This window comes from Solea solea, chromosome 19 (genome assembly GCF_958295425.1).
Source record: "Solea solea chromosome 19, fSolSol10.1, whole genome shotgun sequence".
Taxonomy (NCBI): domain Eukaryota; kingdom Metazoa; phylum Chordata; class Actinopteri; order Pleuronectiformes; family Soleidae; genus Solea; species Solea solea.
Window position 1 is genome coordinate 4,396,679 of NC_081152.1, and position 14,643 is coordinate 4,411,321.

At 38.7% G+C, this 14,643-nt stretch overlaps 1 long non-coding RNA gene across 1 annotated transcript; it reads right to left on the bottom strand.

Moving 5' to 3' along the window:
- Positions 1–7,898: 7,898 nt before the first annotated feature.
- On the bottom strand, positions 7,899–12,532 carry LOC131446701 (uncharacterized). The gene is made up of 2 exons (XR_009233956.1): positions 11,877–12,532; positions 7,899–10,120 (listed from the first exon to the last, which is right to left on the bottom strand). It is a non-coding gene; the product is annotated as an uncharacterized LOC131446701 (long non-coding RNA).
- Positions 12,533–14,643: the final 2,111 nt, after the last annotated feature.

Here is a 14,643-nt window from a genome sequence, read left to right on the forward strand (position 1 = left end):
CTTCGTGGCCGTTGATTATTGGTATTTTCCGAGTTTTCCAAACTAATAAGTGGCACTATCAAGCATTTGGAAGCGCCGTGAGAGTACAGACGGGCTGCTGCACTTAATTGATATTGAGCGAGGCTGTGGTAGGCGCGGACGGGGCCGCTGCTGGGTAATTTGCAGTTTAATCAGCGTTTGTAATGAGAGCCGCTGATTAGCGCGGGGTGGAAATAAAAGAGAGTTACAAGGAACGTCTGTCAGAGTCCGGTGATAATTCACGACTAATTGTAATGATTAGAGCAAACTGGATGACTTTGGAGGTTTTTTTTTTCCTGTGTTTGTGTGAGCGTTTATGTGTGTGTATGTGTGTGTGTATGTGTGTTACTTGCCTTGAAATGAATTGTATGGGCACAGTGGTGTACATTGATATTTTATTGTTTGTTTGTTTGGTTTTTTGGGATAGTACAGAGCCCCAGACATGACATCGGAAAAAAAACAAAATACTAGGTAAAACGTGTTCACGAAATACTAATTTGTGACCACTAAATACTCATTTGTTCCCATGAAATAAAAATATTAAAAATTAAAAATTAAAATATTAATTAATAACATTCTCATGAATTATCGGGAGTAAAGTAAAGAGACAGAGATTTTTATTGACTACATGCACTGTCACATCCTGCTTTATCAGTAAGCCAGCCCGAATATTTCTACTAAGCTGCCAAAGATGCAGAGATGTTCTACAGTCAGTGTCTTCAAAAAGTTGTCAAGAGAATTTAACTAATTATATCATTTGCCCTAAACACCTTTTTGAGGCCACACTGTACCTCTCAGGGCGACTACTAAAACAACAGAGAATGTCAACGTTTTTGTAATCACAAAGGTTACCATATAAAGTCCAAGTTTCCCCAGAAAAGAGCAAGATTTTTACGTTACTTTAGCTTAATTACTTACTTTACTTTACCTAAAATAAAGTGATAAAAAAAAATGTATTTTAAAAGGAGAAAAGTTGCAGGTGCTCTATTTGTGCACGTCCATGCATGAGCTTGTGTATGTCTTTGTGTGTTCTTGTGAGTGTATCTTTGTTAGGACCAAAAGAGCAGACGATATCAATGTTTTTGATTCATATTGGGAATTGTAATCGCTAAGGTTACCTTATAAAGTCCAAGTTTCTGACTGGAGGTAAAGGAGCTGCCTTGTACTTTAGCAGATGTCATAAGTGACGCTCTGTGCATACAATCCATTGAGCATTGATGTTTCCCTGGTTGTGAGCTCACTAATATTCAGCACTTATATGAAGCAAGGGCCATCGCAAAAGCTCTGTCAGGTTAGCATAGTCAGATCACTTATGTAGGTGTTCAAGACTGACTGTGTAGTTATTTAGTTTTTCAAATGTGTATCCATGACTTCTGTTTATTGATGCACTTTTTTTGCAATCCAGATGGAGTTTGCTCCATCTCTGTGTCTCACACTGTTACTGGTGTGCGTCCACACGCTGCGGTTGACTGCATGTCAGTCTGCAAGATGACAGGACAGACAGCGTCGGCTTTGTGGAAGTATTTGCAGAACATCATGGTAAAACGCCAGCTGTGTCAGGGTAAGAGTTTGTCAACTGTGAGGAGCTTACGCACCTGTGACAGCGAGGCCTGGGAAAGAGGAGGAGGAGGAGGAGGAGGATGCATCCAAGACAACTAACTTTTAAAGTTGCTAAAGCTGTCACTCCGAGAGAGATTTACAAGCTTGTGGCAGGCTTCATGTGGAGGAGATGCTACCACTCAACTGTGGAGTTTCTTACATTCAGTAAGATTATCAACAAAATTCCCATGACACATATCAAAGAAGGAGCTGTACCTGTCAGAAAAACATCTGCTGCTGTACTAAAACAAAGTTTGACGTGGAAAAGCTTGTGAACAGCCAACAATAAGAGTTTTATGGTCATGAACTAAAGCTGCCATAGTGAATGTCGTGGTTTCCAGGGATTAAGTACAAAAATCAAAGGGTTTTAAATTTTAATCAAGTTTTCAGTGAGGTTGTAACGGAACAAGATTCAGATTGTTTTTGTCCTTTTAAACTAATTATGCCTATTGTGATTTATTATAACAGTGATCATCTGCGGTTTTATATGTCTATTTATCTGTGCTGTTTGTTAAGCAATGCTGTTTTTAACTTAAATGCCACAAGGGGAAAAAAATAGTTAAAGAAATTAATAAAAATGTAAATATTCTCTTTTAAAAGGAGCCTGTGTGTGTGTGTGTGTGTTCATGTCCATGTATGATGTATGACTCTGCATGCATGCGATTGTGTGTGTTGTTTCAGTGTGTTATAAAGGATAAATGTGTGTGAGTGAGTGAGTGAGTGAGTGAGTGAGCCTATGTCTATGCATTTATTTTAAGTCATTGTATCTAAACATCCCATAATAACACACCTGTCATTGTTTCACATCACCATCAGATATTATTTTTTCCAACTTTATTATAAGTTCAATGAAAATCGCATAAGGACTGGAAGGTGAACGTGTGTGCATGTAAGTGTGTGTGTGTGTGTGTGTGAGAGAGAGAGAGCTCTGTTCCTATCAGATATAAATTCACTTTAGCAATTTTCTCCATTAGCTGTAGCATAAAGCCTCCATTGTTCCATTGCAAGTGTGTGTCTGTGTGTACTTGTATTTGCTACCTTTTCTGGGGTAAACACTGACCAGTATAGTCCTCGTGGAGACCAAAACCCGGTCCTCGTGAGACAGAATCACATTTCTGAGGAACTGGTAAAGATTTGTCGGTCTAATATTTGAGTTGTGGTTTGGTTAAAGTTAGTGATAGAACTTCATTTAGAATGTCCAAATTGATAGAAGTCAATGCAGTGTCTTAGGAAGGATAGCTGTGCAAACCTGTGTGTGTACGTGTGTGTGTGTGTGTGTGTGTGTGTGTGGGGTGATGGGAGGGAGTAGGTTGATGGACCCTGGTACACTATAGCTAGTGAGGGAGGGATGTGTTCCTCGAGCCGTGCCTCAGCCACTGCTAGAATAGCAAATGTGAAATTAGTGAGAAATGTGCGTATGAACACAGTCAGTCAATTAGCAAGAGGCGAGAGGAAGAGGAGGGAGGAGGAGGAGGAGGAGGAGGAGGAAATCAGCTGGTACTCACACACCCACACACACACACACACAGGTTTGTGCAGCTATTCGTCTCAGGACACTGAATTGACTTATTCACGTGGATAGCCTAAACAAAGCCTTATCCCTAACCATAACCATAACCAGTCAATTCCCCAACCCAAGCCTTAACCTATAACCACAATTAAAATCTTACTCCAGAAACTTAAACAGTTCCTCATTAGGACCAGGTTTTGCTCTCCATGAGGACTACTGGTCCTAACAAGTGCAATGTTTATTGATGTATTGTAAGTTTACACATGCACACGCAGCCTCCTGCGCCTTACGTGATTTTAAAAAGCTCTGATGGTGATGACGAATAACGACAAGTGTGTTATTCTGGGATGTCTATGTGGATGCATTTGCTGAGCTCACATTAGCATTCACATTTAAAGGGTAATTTCTCTGAAATAAATAACCTCTGCTGGACTCTCCAGTTCTGTTATTTTGATTTTGTGGTGCATCAACTGTGCATTACCCAGAGTCTGTCACTGTTAACAGATCTCAACTCTCAAATGCAGATAAAAACATACCTATATTCCAATCATTTGCAGATATTGCATATGCATTAACAGTATCCAGTGAAAATGTTACTCAAGTACAAATATACAGGCTATTATCAGCAAAATGTACTTAATGTAAGTCATTACTCATAACTCTGGAAAAAAAAATTGGCTCATATAAGTGTTATACTATTGGATTATAATTACTGCTGCATTATCATGTGAGCAGCATTTTAATGTTGTAATTAAGTTGCAGTGGAGCCTAATGTAAATCACTTAGGGGAGTTTAGTCCATAGCAATGCAGCACATTTTTTTTGCAACGATAAATTTGGTTTGAAAAACCTGTCAAATAAAACTGTCAGTTTTTTTTTTTGTTTTTTTTAAGTAAGAGGTCTAAGTATCACGTCCTAAATGTATTTAATTTTAAACTCAAATAAAGAGATAGCAAGAGATAACACAAGCCACAGGTCTCAGGGATCATAATCCCCAAACATGACGACATAGAAAATGCAGAAATGTGTCTAAAATGATGGGAGTATATCGCTGGAATAAATATCCCATTATGGAGCTTCAATGAACAGCTGGAACAAGCTGATACAGAGCGTGACAGAGTGAGATGATTGTAACAACCTTAAAGCCTCAGTGGTAAAACTGCATGGTAAACTTTGGCCAAAGAAAGCAGCGCAAACTCTTAATGTACCAGCTGCTGACTCTCGCTTATGTCTGCCTCCTGCCATAACAGTGATAACAAATGTAAACTGCAGCTCACCATCAGCATTTTAGCGCCAGCCTTTATGAGCCGGTCATTCACTCGTCTTTGGTTTCTTTGTGATGCACTCCCACGTGATTGTACCAAAGGTTAAAAACATACACAATCAATAATAATAATAATAATAATCAGTCAAATGTGTTTTTTTTTCTTTTTTGTGACATTTGACAGTCCATCAATGAACATGTAGGTTTTAGTAAGATGCATAACTCCTTTTAAAGATTAAAAAATGTGAATTATTACTGTTGATTTTGTCAGTGTTTTACTCCACCACCATATCATTATTTTTTAAATAATAAAAATAATGTCTAGTCTTTTTTCTCTTTGTTTTTACTTTGTGACAAGTAACAAAGCCACATATGAGTTTGAGTTTGTACTGACAAAAATTATACCGTTAGATAAAAAACGCTCAGTTTTACTTATCTCACCAAAAATGTGAGTTCATTTTGGATTTAGAAATACTGTTTTTCTGTGTTACTCGCTACTAATTTATGTAACTTTAATCAATAAAAGAATTCAGATATGCCAAATTATTGTGATCCAAATGTGTTTAATTCATTAATTTTAATATATTTGTTTGACAGTATTATTGCTCTTTTGTCTCTGTGTGTTTTTCACTCAGTATCATTGTAGATGTAGTGTCATCCCTCAATGATTTCTTGAATATAAATAAAGGTATTACTGTATGTATGTATGTATCTTTCACGGGACATAACTGATCCATGCTTTACTTTTTTATTTATGCTGCTCACAATGTGAAAAACAGACCTTGGCTGAAAACATAACTTTGTTGGAGAAAACAAAGAAAGATGCAAAAATGCAAAGAAAAAATAAAAATGTACTAATCCCTAGAAATAATAGATATGCAAAAAAAATAAAATAAAATAAGAAAGACTGTCACTTTGTTGACAGGAGGCCCCTTGATGCCTGCTCTCATCACAGGGACACTGCTGGCACCCAGACACTGTTTGGGGGGATTTAAAATTCATAAGGCCTCCCTGGGCAGCCACAGCAGCAGCACCACCACCACCACGGATGACCAGTTTGGTATCAGGTGCTACTAAAGTGACCTTCTCCATCAGATCCTCTGGTCCACCTCACGCGGAGACAGAGCTGGACAGGCCAGCACCAGCATCAGCATCAGCATCAGCATCAGCAGAAGCAGCACACGATCGATTCTCCGGCGAGAGCTTTTCTATACGTGGTATTTTAATGTCACAGAGTCAGGCCAAATTGATAGTGATAAATATTTGGCGGAAGATTAGGTGAGGGGAGTGTGTTGAGGGCACTCCATCTTAGACCTGTAACCTCGGCAGAGCTGTTCATCTCTGTGTCGGATTAGCCCCATCCATCCAGTGTCAATGGCTGTCTTGTTGAGAAAATCAGTGAGTAAACACGGCTGACAGAGGGAGAGAGAGAGAGAGAGAGGGAGAGGGAGGGAGGGAGGGAGGGGTGGGTGTGCATGTGTGGTGGTAGCTGATTACTCAAACAAATAGACTCAAAACTCTCTCCAAAATCTCTCTCTCTCTCTGTCTGTCTGTTTGCCTCCTCTCCTGTCTGTACTCCCCCTGCTGTCTCCAAGGATCCCCCCTCACCCCCACATCCTGCTGTTACCACTTTGTCCCCCATCAATCACTGCACCATTGTGTCCTGGATGTTATATAGAGTGACTTAATATCCCCTCCTTCATCTCTATTCACTCCCAAAATCATTCTCCATGAGGGGCCCATGCTGCAACCACGCACGTGTGTGTGTTTGTGCATGTATTTATATCTTTGTGAGGTCCAAAAAAATGTCAAATACTATCTTTGTGAGGACATTTTGATCCTGTGGGGATATTGTGTCTGAGCCCCACAACTTTAAAGGGCTTTCTCATGGTTAAGACCTGGTTTTAGGGTTGGGGTTAGGCATTTGGTTGTGATAGTTAAGGTTAGGGAATGCATTATGTCTTTGAAGTGTCCTCACTACGATATAAAAACAAGTTTGCGTGTGCGTTTCAGTGTGTTCACCTGAAAAGGATGAGAGAGCCATAAAAGAATGACTTTCTGAGGGATAAACGCACCATACACTGTAAAACAGGAATCATCTCAACTTATGTACACTTGTAATTTAATGCGAGTGTATGTACTAATTCAATGATTTAAATATTTGACTGGGGACATTACACATTGATGAACATCAGCGTGTAAATATGTCAGATTGAAGCCACTGTGTAACAATTGAGGAAAATAAAACCAAAACGCACATGTACATACAGAAAATATAAAAATAACAACAATATAATAACATAATAAGGCTGTGTGTTCCAGTTAATTCAGTCTACTAACAATATGAAGTATGTGATGCAGCAGACGATAGAAATCATAACTGCTGTAAAACTGACTTGTGCTAACAGGCTTACTTTATTGCAAATAAAGTGTTTGAAATATTGCACGTACATATAATAAGTATAAGGCTTTAGCTTGTTTTAACCACTCTTGAAAGAAGTTGAAAGGCCTCAGTAAAGGACTCTTCAACATGGTTGTAATTAAATTAACTCAAATATCTTCCAGTTGTTGAAAAGTGTATAAGAAAATACAAATATTACACAGGTTTGTTATTAGGATTCAGTCTTTAGGTTAGCATAGCTAGCATCCACATTGAAAACATGGGGAACACATGCTAGCTGAATTGTCTGTTGGTGTTTGCTATGAGTTTTGTTCTAATTGAAATTAAATTTGTGAGCTTCAGGACTGCCAGTGGTTTTAACAACAAACACACAAAAAACAATACTAGCAGGTTCCCCCGTGTTGTAGTTTTAATGCTAAGCGAAGCTTAACAAAGCTAAGCTAACATTGTGCTATTTTTAATCTGACGTATTACACACAAATAAATTGTGTCATTAATTCACTTCAGCCAACATATTTCTCTAACATTTACCAACGTATATCAGTGTAAGCATAAAGGGTGTAAAAGACGTAAAGCTTTATAAATAATGATATAATGGTGAGAACGCCACATTCATTATATAATCATTCACACATAGCCTATAATTGAAGAATTTCAGGTGCAGCGTTGTTTCAAATAATGACGTTTTTTGAGACTGTAACCTACAAAGAAAAACAGTTTCTTTAAGAAACCTATGAAATAAAGGGAAACAATACGTTCAAGGGGGCACATGCTCTAGTCAAAGGGAAAAAAAAGTAAAAAAACGTCAAAAAAGAATAAATAAAGTAAAGTAAATAAACTCATTTTAGTCACTATTTATAAAACACAATTACAAAAATAATTCGTTCATTTCATTTCTGATTGAGTAATTATCTTGTTGGATTTAATATAAAAATATTCTAACCAGGTAATTAACATGAAAGTAGTTTCATGCCTGCTGCTGACTTCATACAAACTTCATTTTTCTGCAGCAACACTCACAATGAGCGGAAAAAAAACTAATAAAGAAAAGAAAAAAGCTCTTTGTCAAAAGAATTGAGATCCATAGGAAGGAGATCGGAAGTCAGCTCAGTGTCCAAACAAGGGTTTTAATCTTGTACAAGAGGAGCATTCACAAAGCAACACACAGGATCAGTTACAACGTGAAGACTCTCTGTCTTGTAGGAATCGCAAGGTATTTATCTGTCTCAATGGGTCAGCTATCGCCCTGCCATAAAGTGCAGACCCCCGCCTCTGCAGGGTTTGTTATCTCGCTGGCCCTTTTGTCTCTATTCACAAGTCACATCAAACAGTTCCTAAAACAATACAAATGGTCACTTGTCACAAGTCGCATCAAACAGTTACATTAGCAATACAAAGTGTCAATGGTCTCAGGTCACATAGGTTGCATTGAACATTTGTCTTCATGTATTACATGAGGTACGTAATTCCCATAACATATCCCTCCTGTTTATGCTTAAGCATAATTATAACAAATGTTGTAGAGTGTGAGAGCGAAAACCCTATCGAGCAGTTCAAAACATTCCAATTAACCATTTTCTTTCTAGATAGGGAAACTCTCTCACGGTCCCGCTGCCCCGGCAACCACACGCAGGTACTCCATTTGACAAGGCATAAAAGATACATTCAAAAACATCTTGATTATATTGTTATCCCAAAAACGAATTCAATGGGGACCAATTCAGAACACTACAACTTCTAGATTTCCTGTAGTACCATCATAATCGGTAGAATAAACACATAAACAAAATTTTCTTAAACCATGTTGTTCTTATCTTCATCACACATTGTACCATATAGATCATCATTAGTCAAATCAGATGTAACATTTTCTGGTGCTGCATTCTTGTAGTCCTCTCGGCGGTCATCGGTGGTGGGGACTCTTTCATGCAGCATAGTTTTTTGTTGTTGTTTTTTTTTTTTAAAGCGGTGTCCTGAGTCTCTGTAACAGTCCTCTCAAACAGGAATACAAAATCCACAAGTGATTAGAATATCAATCATCACAGCTACAGATAACGTATAGAACCTGCCCATTTTCCAAAGCCATCCAATCAGAGGTTCTTTGAAACCTGAATTTGTTTTCTTACTCTACAGATAGGGTTGTTCTCTTTTGAAGTGTGTGATCCATTGTCTGTCTTTCAGCTATGTGTACTGCTGTAGGTGTCGACAGTAGTAGTTGATAGGGCCCTTCCCAGTGTGAAGCTGACCACTTCACCAACCCCCAATCTCCTGGATTAATTGGCCCTCCTGTGGGTGCTGGATCTGGTTTTATTGACTAGTCTGCCTTGAGCATTGTGCTTAGAATACATTAGGCACACATTTTTAGTAAATATGTTTATCTATTGTAGATACCATCCCTCCTGTTGAGACATGGGTAATCCCATGACTCAATATTATAACAAATTTAAACAAATTACTATGTTCTCAGATCAGTAATCGACACAGGTCGACTAAGTGGCTTTGTGACTATGTGTCCTGTTACAGATCTCACCTTCATACATTTACAGTGTTGAAGTGGTAATTTGCTACCGCATTCATCGTCTCCAATTATTATTTTGCATGCTTCAGTATCGCATAGAAAACAAGTTTTATGATTATTAACCAACAGGGTGACTATGGCTTTTGGTTCATACTCAAAAAATACTTCAGTGTTTTCTAGTGTACATACTTCTTCTTCCTCCTCATCTTCTGTGTTCTGGTATGTATGTGTGTGTGTGAGTGCATGACCTGGTTTATTGACTAGTTGCGCTGATGAATCATCAACTCGTCTGGGTCCCCCTCCTCCTCCTCCTCCTCTTCCTCTTTCCCACCAGCCTCTGTGTGTCCCCTGCCCCTTAGAGCGGGACACCTTTGAGCCCAATGTCCAAATTTGCCACAGTTGTAGCAGCTCTCATCTCCAAATCTCCGTCCTCCCCGTCCTGCTCCTCTGCCTCTCCCCCTCCAGCCTCCATGGTTAACATTGTTGCATCCTGTCCATCCCCAGCTCTCGGGTTGGGCATTTCTATCATTGGATACATTTCTTCTCCTTCTACATTTAAAATCACTGACTTCTTTGGAGGAGAGAGTATTGGCATGTTAGGAGGGTTATAAGAATTATACCACTTACCAGATCGTGTTGTTTTTGGATCTTCTATGGTTTTTTCTGTCTGTGTTGGAGCGGAGAGGGTAGGAGCAGAGAGAGGAGGGTGAAGGGCTGGAGCGGAGTCCTGTGCAGGAGGCGGCGGTAGTTGAGGGTTGACGTACGGGGGAGGGTTGAGATGGGGACCCAGAGGCACATAATCATCATCCTCCTGTTTATCTCGGTTGGAGTACAAAACAGGATAAAGTTTATTACTTTTTTTTATCATTTTCTTTTTCCTCTTTCTCCTGTCTTTTCCTTTCTTCATCCTCTCTTTTATCAATTTCTTTTTTACGTCTCACTTCCTTTTCTTTCTGCTTCTGCCTCATCTAACCATGCCTTTGCCTGTGTGTACCCTTCTTTCTTCTGCCTCTTCTTACTTCCCTTTGACTTTACCTCTATCTTTTCTACCAGTTTTTTTTTACATTCTTCTACCTGTAATTTTCATCTAAATCCATATTTATTTTCCCATCTTTTTATATACTTTACATTATCTAGTGCCTTTTGGCCCATTCGTTTTGCATCACCTTCATATTGAACCTCGTCAGGTTCAACACAACATTTATAACAACTATTACCATTTCCCATTTTGATATAAAAATTACCTTCAATTTTATTCGTACTTTTATTTTAAGGTTCCTTTTTTTTTATATTATTATTATTATTATTATTATTATTTTATTTTATATATTTTAATCAAACCTCCAATCTATTATTTTGGTTCTTGCTCATTTCTAGTTTTTCCTATGAAATTTACTTTTGTATCTGAAACTCCCCTTCTCTCTGTCACTGTGTGTGAGTCTCCCCCCACCAACACAGCTGGTCTCATTCACCACAAGGAGTCAGCCCTTAGAACCAATTTAATCCTATTATATTATTAACTATAGCCTGAATTAGATAATTAAATCTCCTTCAACTCTATTTTATTCAATTTTATTTTATTATTATCAGTATTACCATTATCATTATTATTTATTTATCTATTCTTGTTTTTAACAATGCATCCACTATCAGGAACAAATCCCAAATAAAATTTGGTATTTTGCTTTTCACTGAAAAAGGACCATCTCTCCATCAGCAGCCCTTGTGGCTTCACAGCCTGCAATGACCTCTTGTCAAAACAGCTTTTCCCCACAAACACTCTGCAGCCTGAGCCTATGTCACCAGGCACATAAAACAACACAAAGCCATGGCGCACACATTAAAACATCACAAAACACAAAACAACACAAGACAACATTTAACACACAATATATATGTCGACTTTAAAAGAGTTTGTATCCTAAGTTTGCCAATTCTATGCTAAATTTTCACTAAGTAGAAGAATACCATGACTTACAGCTTCTTTCGTTACTGGCACCGCATATTCAACTAACTGTTGTTACTTATTAGCGGAAATTTGATCTATATATTTTACCGGTTTGTCTAAGAGAGTTCTGCTCCCCCAAGTCCCTGACTTGCTTTGGATCCCAGACCCCGACGCCTGTTGTTTTCTCAGCCCTGAGGGATTAGTTTAAACCTTGTCCTTCCAAAGACAGTAATCATTTTTAGGTCCCTGCCCTAAATCTAAGAGAGTCCTGCTCCCCCAAGTCCCTGACTTGCTTTTAAATCTAAGAGAGTTCTGCTCCCCCAAGTCCCTGACTTGCTTTTTATCTATTTTAAATGAGCTAGGATCGATCCGTTTCTGTACCGGTTTTTTCACTTCAGTAGAAGAATACCATGACTTACAGCTTCTTTCGTTACTGGCACCGCATATTCAAACTTACTGTTGCTACTTTTTATCTGCCGAATTGCTATGCTCAATTTTCACTTCAGTAGAAGAATACCATGACTTACAGTTTCTTTCGTTACTGGCACCGCATATTCAACTAACTGTTGTTACTTTTGAGCTGAATTTGTTTTTAAATTTAGAAATGGTTGTTTCTTACCCTTTTGAAGATTTGAGTCCCTGACTCAATGTTTGTCTGGCTGATCCGTCTCAACCTCCTTGGTTGGCCCCGTCACTGTCCCACTCTTCACAGAACCTGGCCTCCCTGACCAAAACAGAGCTTTAAGAGCCCTGTGGTGGAGGACTTCTAGGAGGATTTCTTTTTTCATACCTCCGCCTTGCAAGGTCTTCAAGTCCGTTGATGTGAAGAGAGCGACAGATATTGGGGCCCCATGTTGGGTGCCAAGTTGTCAAAAGAATTGAGATCCATAGGAAGGAGATCGGAAGTCAGCTCAGTGTCCAAACAAGGGTTTTAATCTTGTACAAGAGGAGCATTCACAAAGCAACACACAGGATCAGTTACAACGTGAAGACTCTCTGTCTTGTAGGAATCGCAAGGTATTTATCTGTCTCAATGGGTCAGCTATCGCCCTGCCATAAAGTGCAGACCCCCGCCTCTGCAGGGTTTGTTATCTCGCTGGCCCTTTTGTCTCTATTCACAAGTCACATCAAACAGTTCCTAAAACAATACAAATGGTCACTTGTCACAAGTCGCATCAAACAGTTACATTAGCAATACAAAGTGTCAATGGTCTCAGGTCACATAGGTTGCATTGAACATTTGTCTTCATGTATTACATGAGGTACGTAATTCCCATAACACTCTTGGAGCCATATTTGTTGAAACAGTCTTTTTCCCCCTCTGTGTAAAATGAAGACATCACATCTCCAACGCCATCCCCATATTTCATCGAGGGTCTCTGACAAATAGGGCCTCCCCGCTACGCTTGGATGGCCTCCTTCATTCTGCACTTGGCTTGTTTACATAGCACCAGGACCATTTCCACGGATTAAACAAATCACTGCCCGAGGGGGACATCCATAATCCGCTAACGGGTCACCGGCACGACAGTTATAAATGCCTGTGTCGAGTGTTAGGGGTAGAATAGATGTCCATGTCCAAGGATGACCTTCCCTAGCTGCCGCCCCTCCCTGCAGTTTATTATAGGGAGGGGGGAACAGAAAGAAACAAAGGCTTTGACAGGAAAAATGTTTTATTATATTGTTATTAAATGTCTCATTTTGACAATTTTTTTATTTCTGGAATCATCTTTACTGCAGGAGGAGTAAGTCGTGGTGATGAGTGCCTATCACCTTTTATCAGCTTCTATCAGTCTGTGACATCCACAGTAATAGTGGGAGACATTTCCCCACAAATAGAAAAGCCAGTGGAGAAGATCAGTGAAATATTGTGTGGATCTCGGACCAATTTACTTCATCATTAAACATTACAGCCTTATGAATTGTTCAAATTCGATAACAAGCACTCAATTCGTTTTATTATGTAAGTTAAATTATTCTTTGCGGCAAAAAAAACCGAGTTGCAGTGGAATTCAGTGGCTCCTTGGACGGAAAGTAATTTCTGTGAGAATTTGTTGTATCTGTCACAAATATTCACAATTAGTATCGGTAATTATTTGATAGTTTCTGCAATTACGGCTTAAACGGGTAAATTTGGAACTGTGCGCAGCCCTAATTGCTCTAAATGCAATATTTTGCATATTTGCATAATGAGGAAATTGGTAGAAAATTGTGTTCATTCATTTGTGAAAAATCCTATGAATTTTATGAATTTAAAAGGTCTGTTCCTGCAGTCTGTGACTTTGCTGGCTGCTCCCTGTGGGGCCTGTCGGGCACATGCAGTGAGCCAAATGGAGGAGATTTAGGAGAGAAGGGGAAAAGAAGTGCAAAGGTACAACTTGATGTTTGCAGTCTGGGGCCAGTGAGAATTTCAAATAACTTTGCCTGATTTTGTTGTAGATACAAAAGCTGATTTTCCACCATGATGTGTAGCTTATTCTGCTGTACAGTTTAAGAGGGTAAACCCTTTTTCTTTTCTTTTTTTAATTGCTTGTTTGATGTTTAAAACCCCAATCCTCCATCTACCCCTTTCCCCTTGGAACTGAATTACAAGGGGTTATGGTTATAAACCTAATTCTACAAAATGTTTTTGATGGAGATTAAAAATGCCGTTCAAAAAATAAATAAATAAAATAATATAAAAATGTAAGGTATTCTCACAACCCAGTTTATTAAGCTTTTGTCTGCAGTGAAGTGGCAAAATGTCACCACCAGGGGATTTTGCTATATGTACAAGAGAGTTTAGTTTTCTTGGAGTCTGTTAATCTGTGAATAATCTCATCGCTGTCCATTGCGTGCTCCTGAAAGATCCCTAAATGGTTAGTTACACTTACACTCACAAGCACTGGTGAACTAAGCTGCTTGGGGCCCACTAGTCACGACGAAGCCCCAATATAGCACAACTGATTTATTTGTTTTATGTTATTATTATTGGAAATTAATGTTTGTCTATTTCTCTACCTATAAAAATATAGTGTTTATCGGAAGTTATTTGGTTTTGTTTTGTGGTTGAAGAAAAAAGATTAGAAAAAAAACTGGTTTAGTGTAAATAACACAATAACTATAATTAATGCAATAGTCAAGAACAGGTGACTTGGGGTGTGGGTGTGTGGCATAAAGGCTTGAGGAAAGGGAAAAGAAAACCAGCTACTAATCAGAGTAATAAGTAATAATAATTACAACTCCAATAATAACAACAACAATAAAATATGATTTTTAAAAAAAATAGACAGACAAAAATTGCCACTGCACACGTTAAGATGCCCCTCTCCTTTTCGTTTGTCCCAAAACCTTAAGCACCACCCCTTGATTTTTTTGTGTTTATTTTTTGTGTGTTTGTGTGTTAA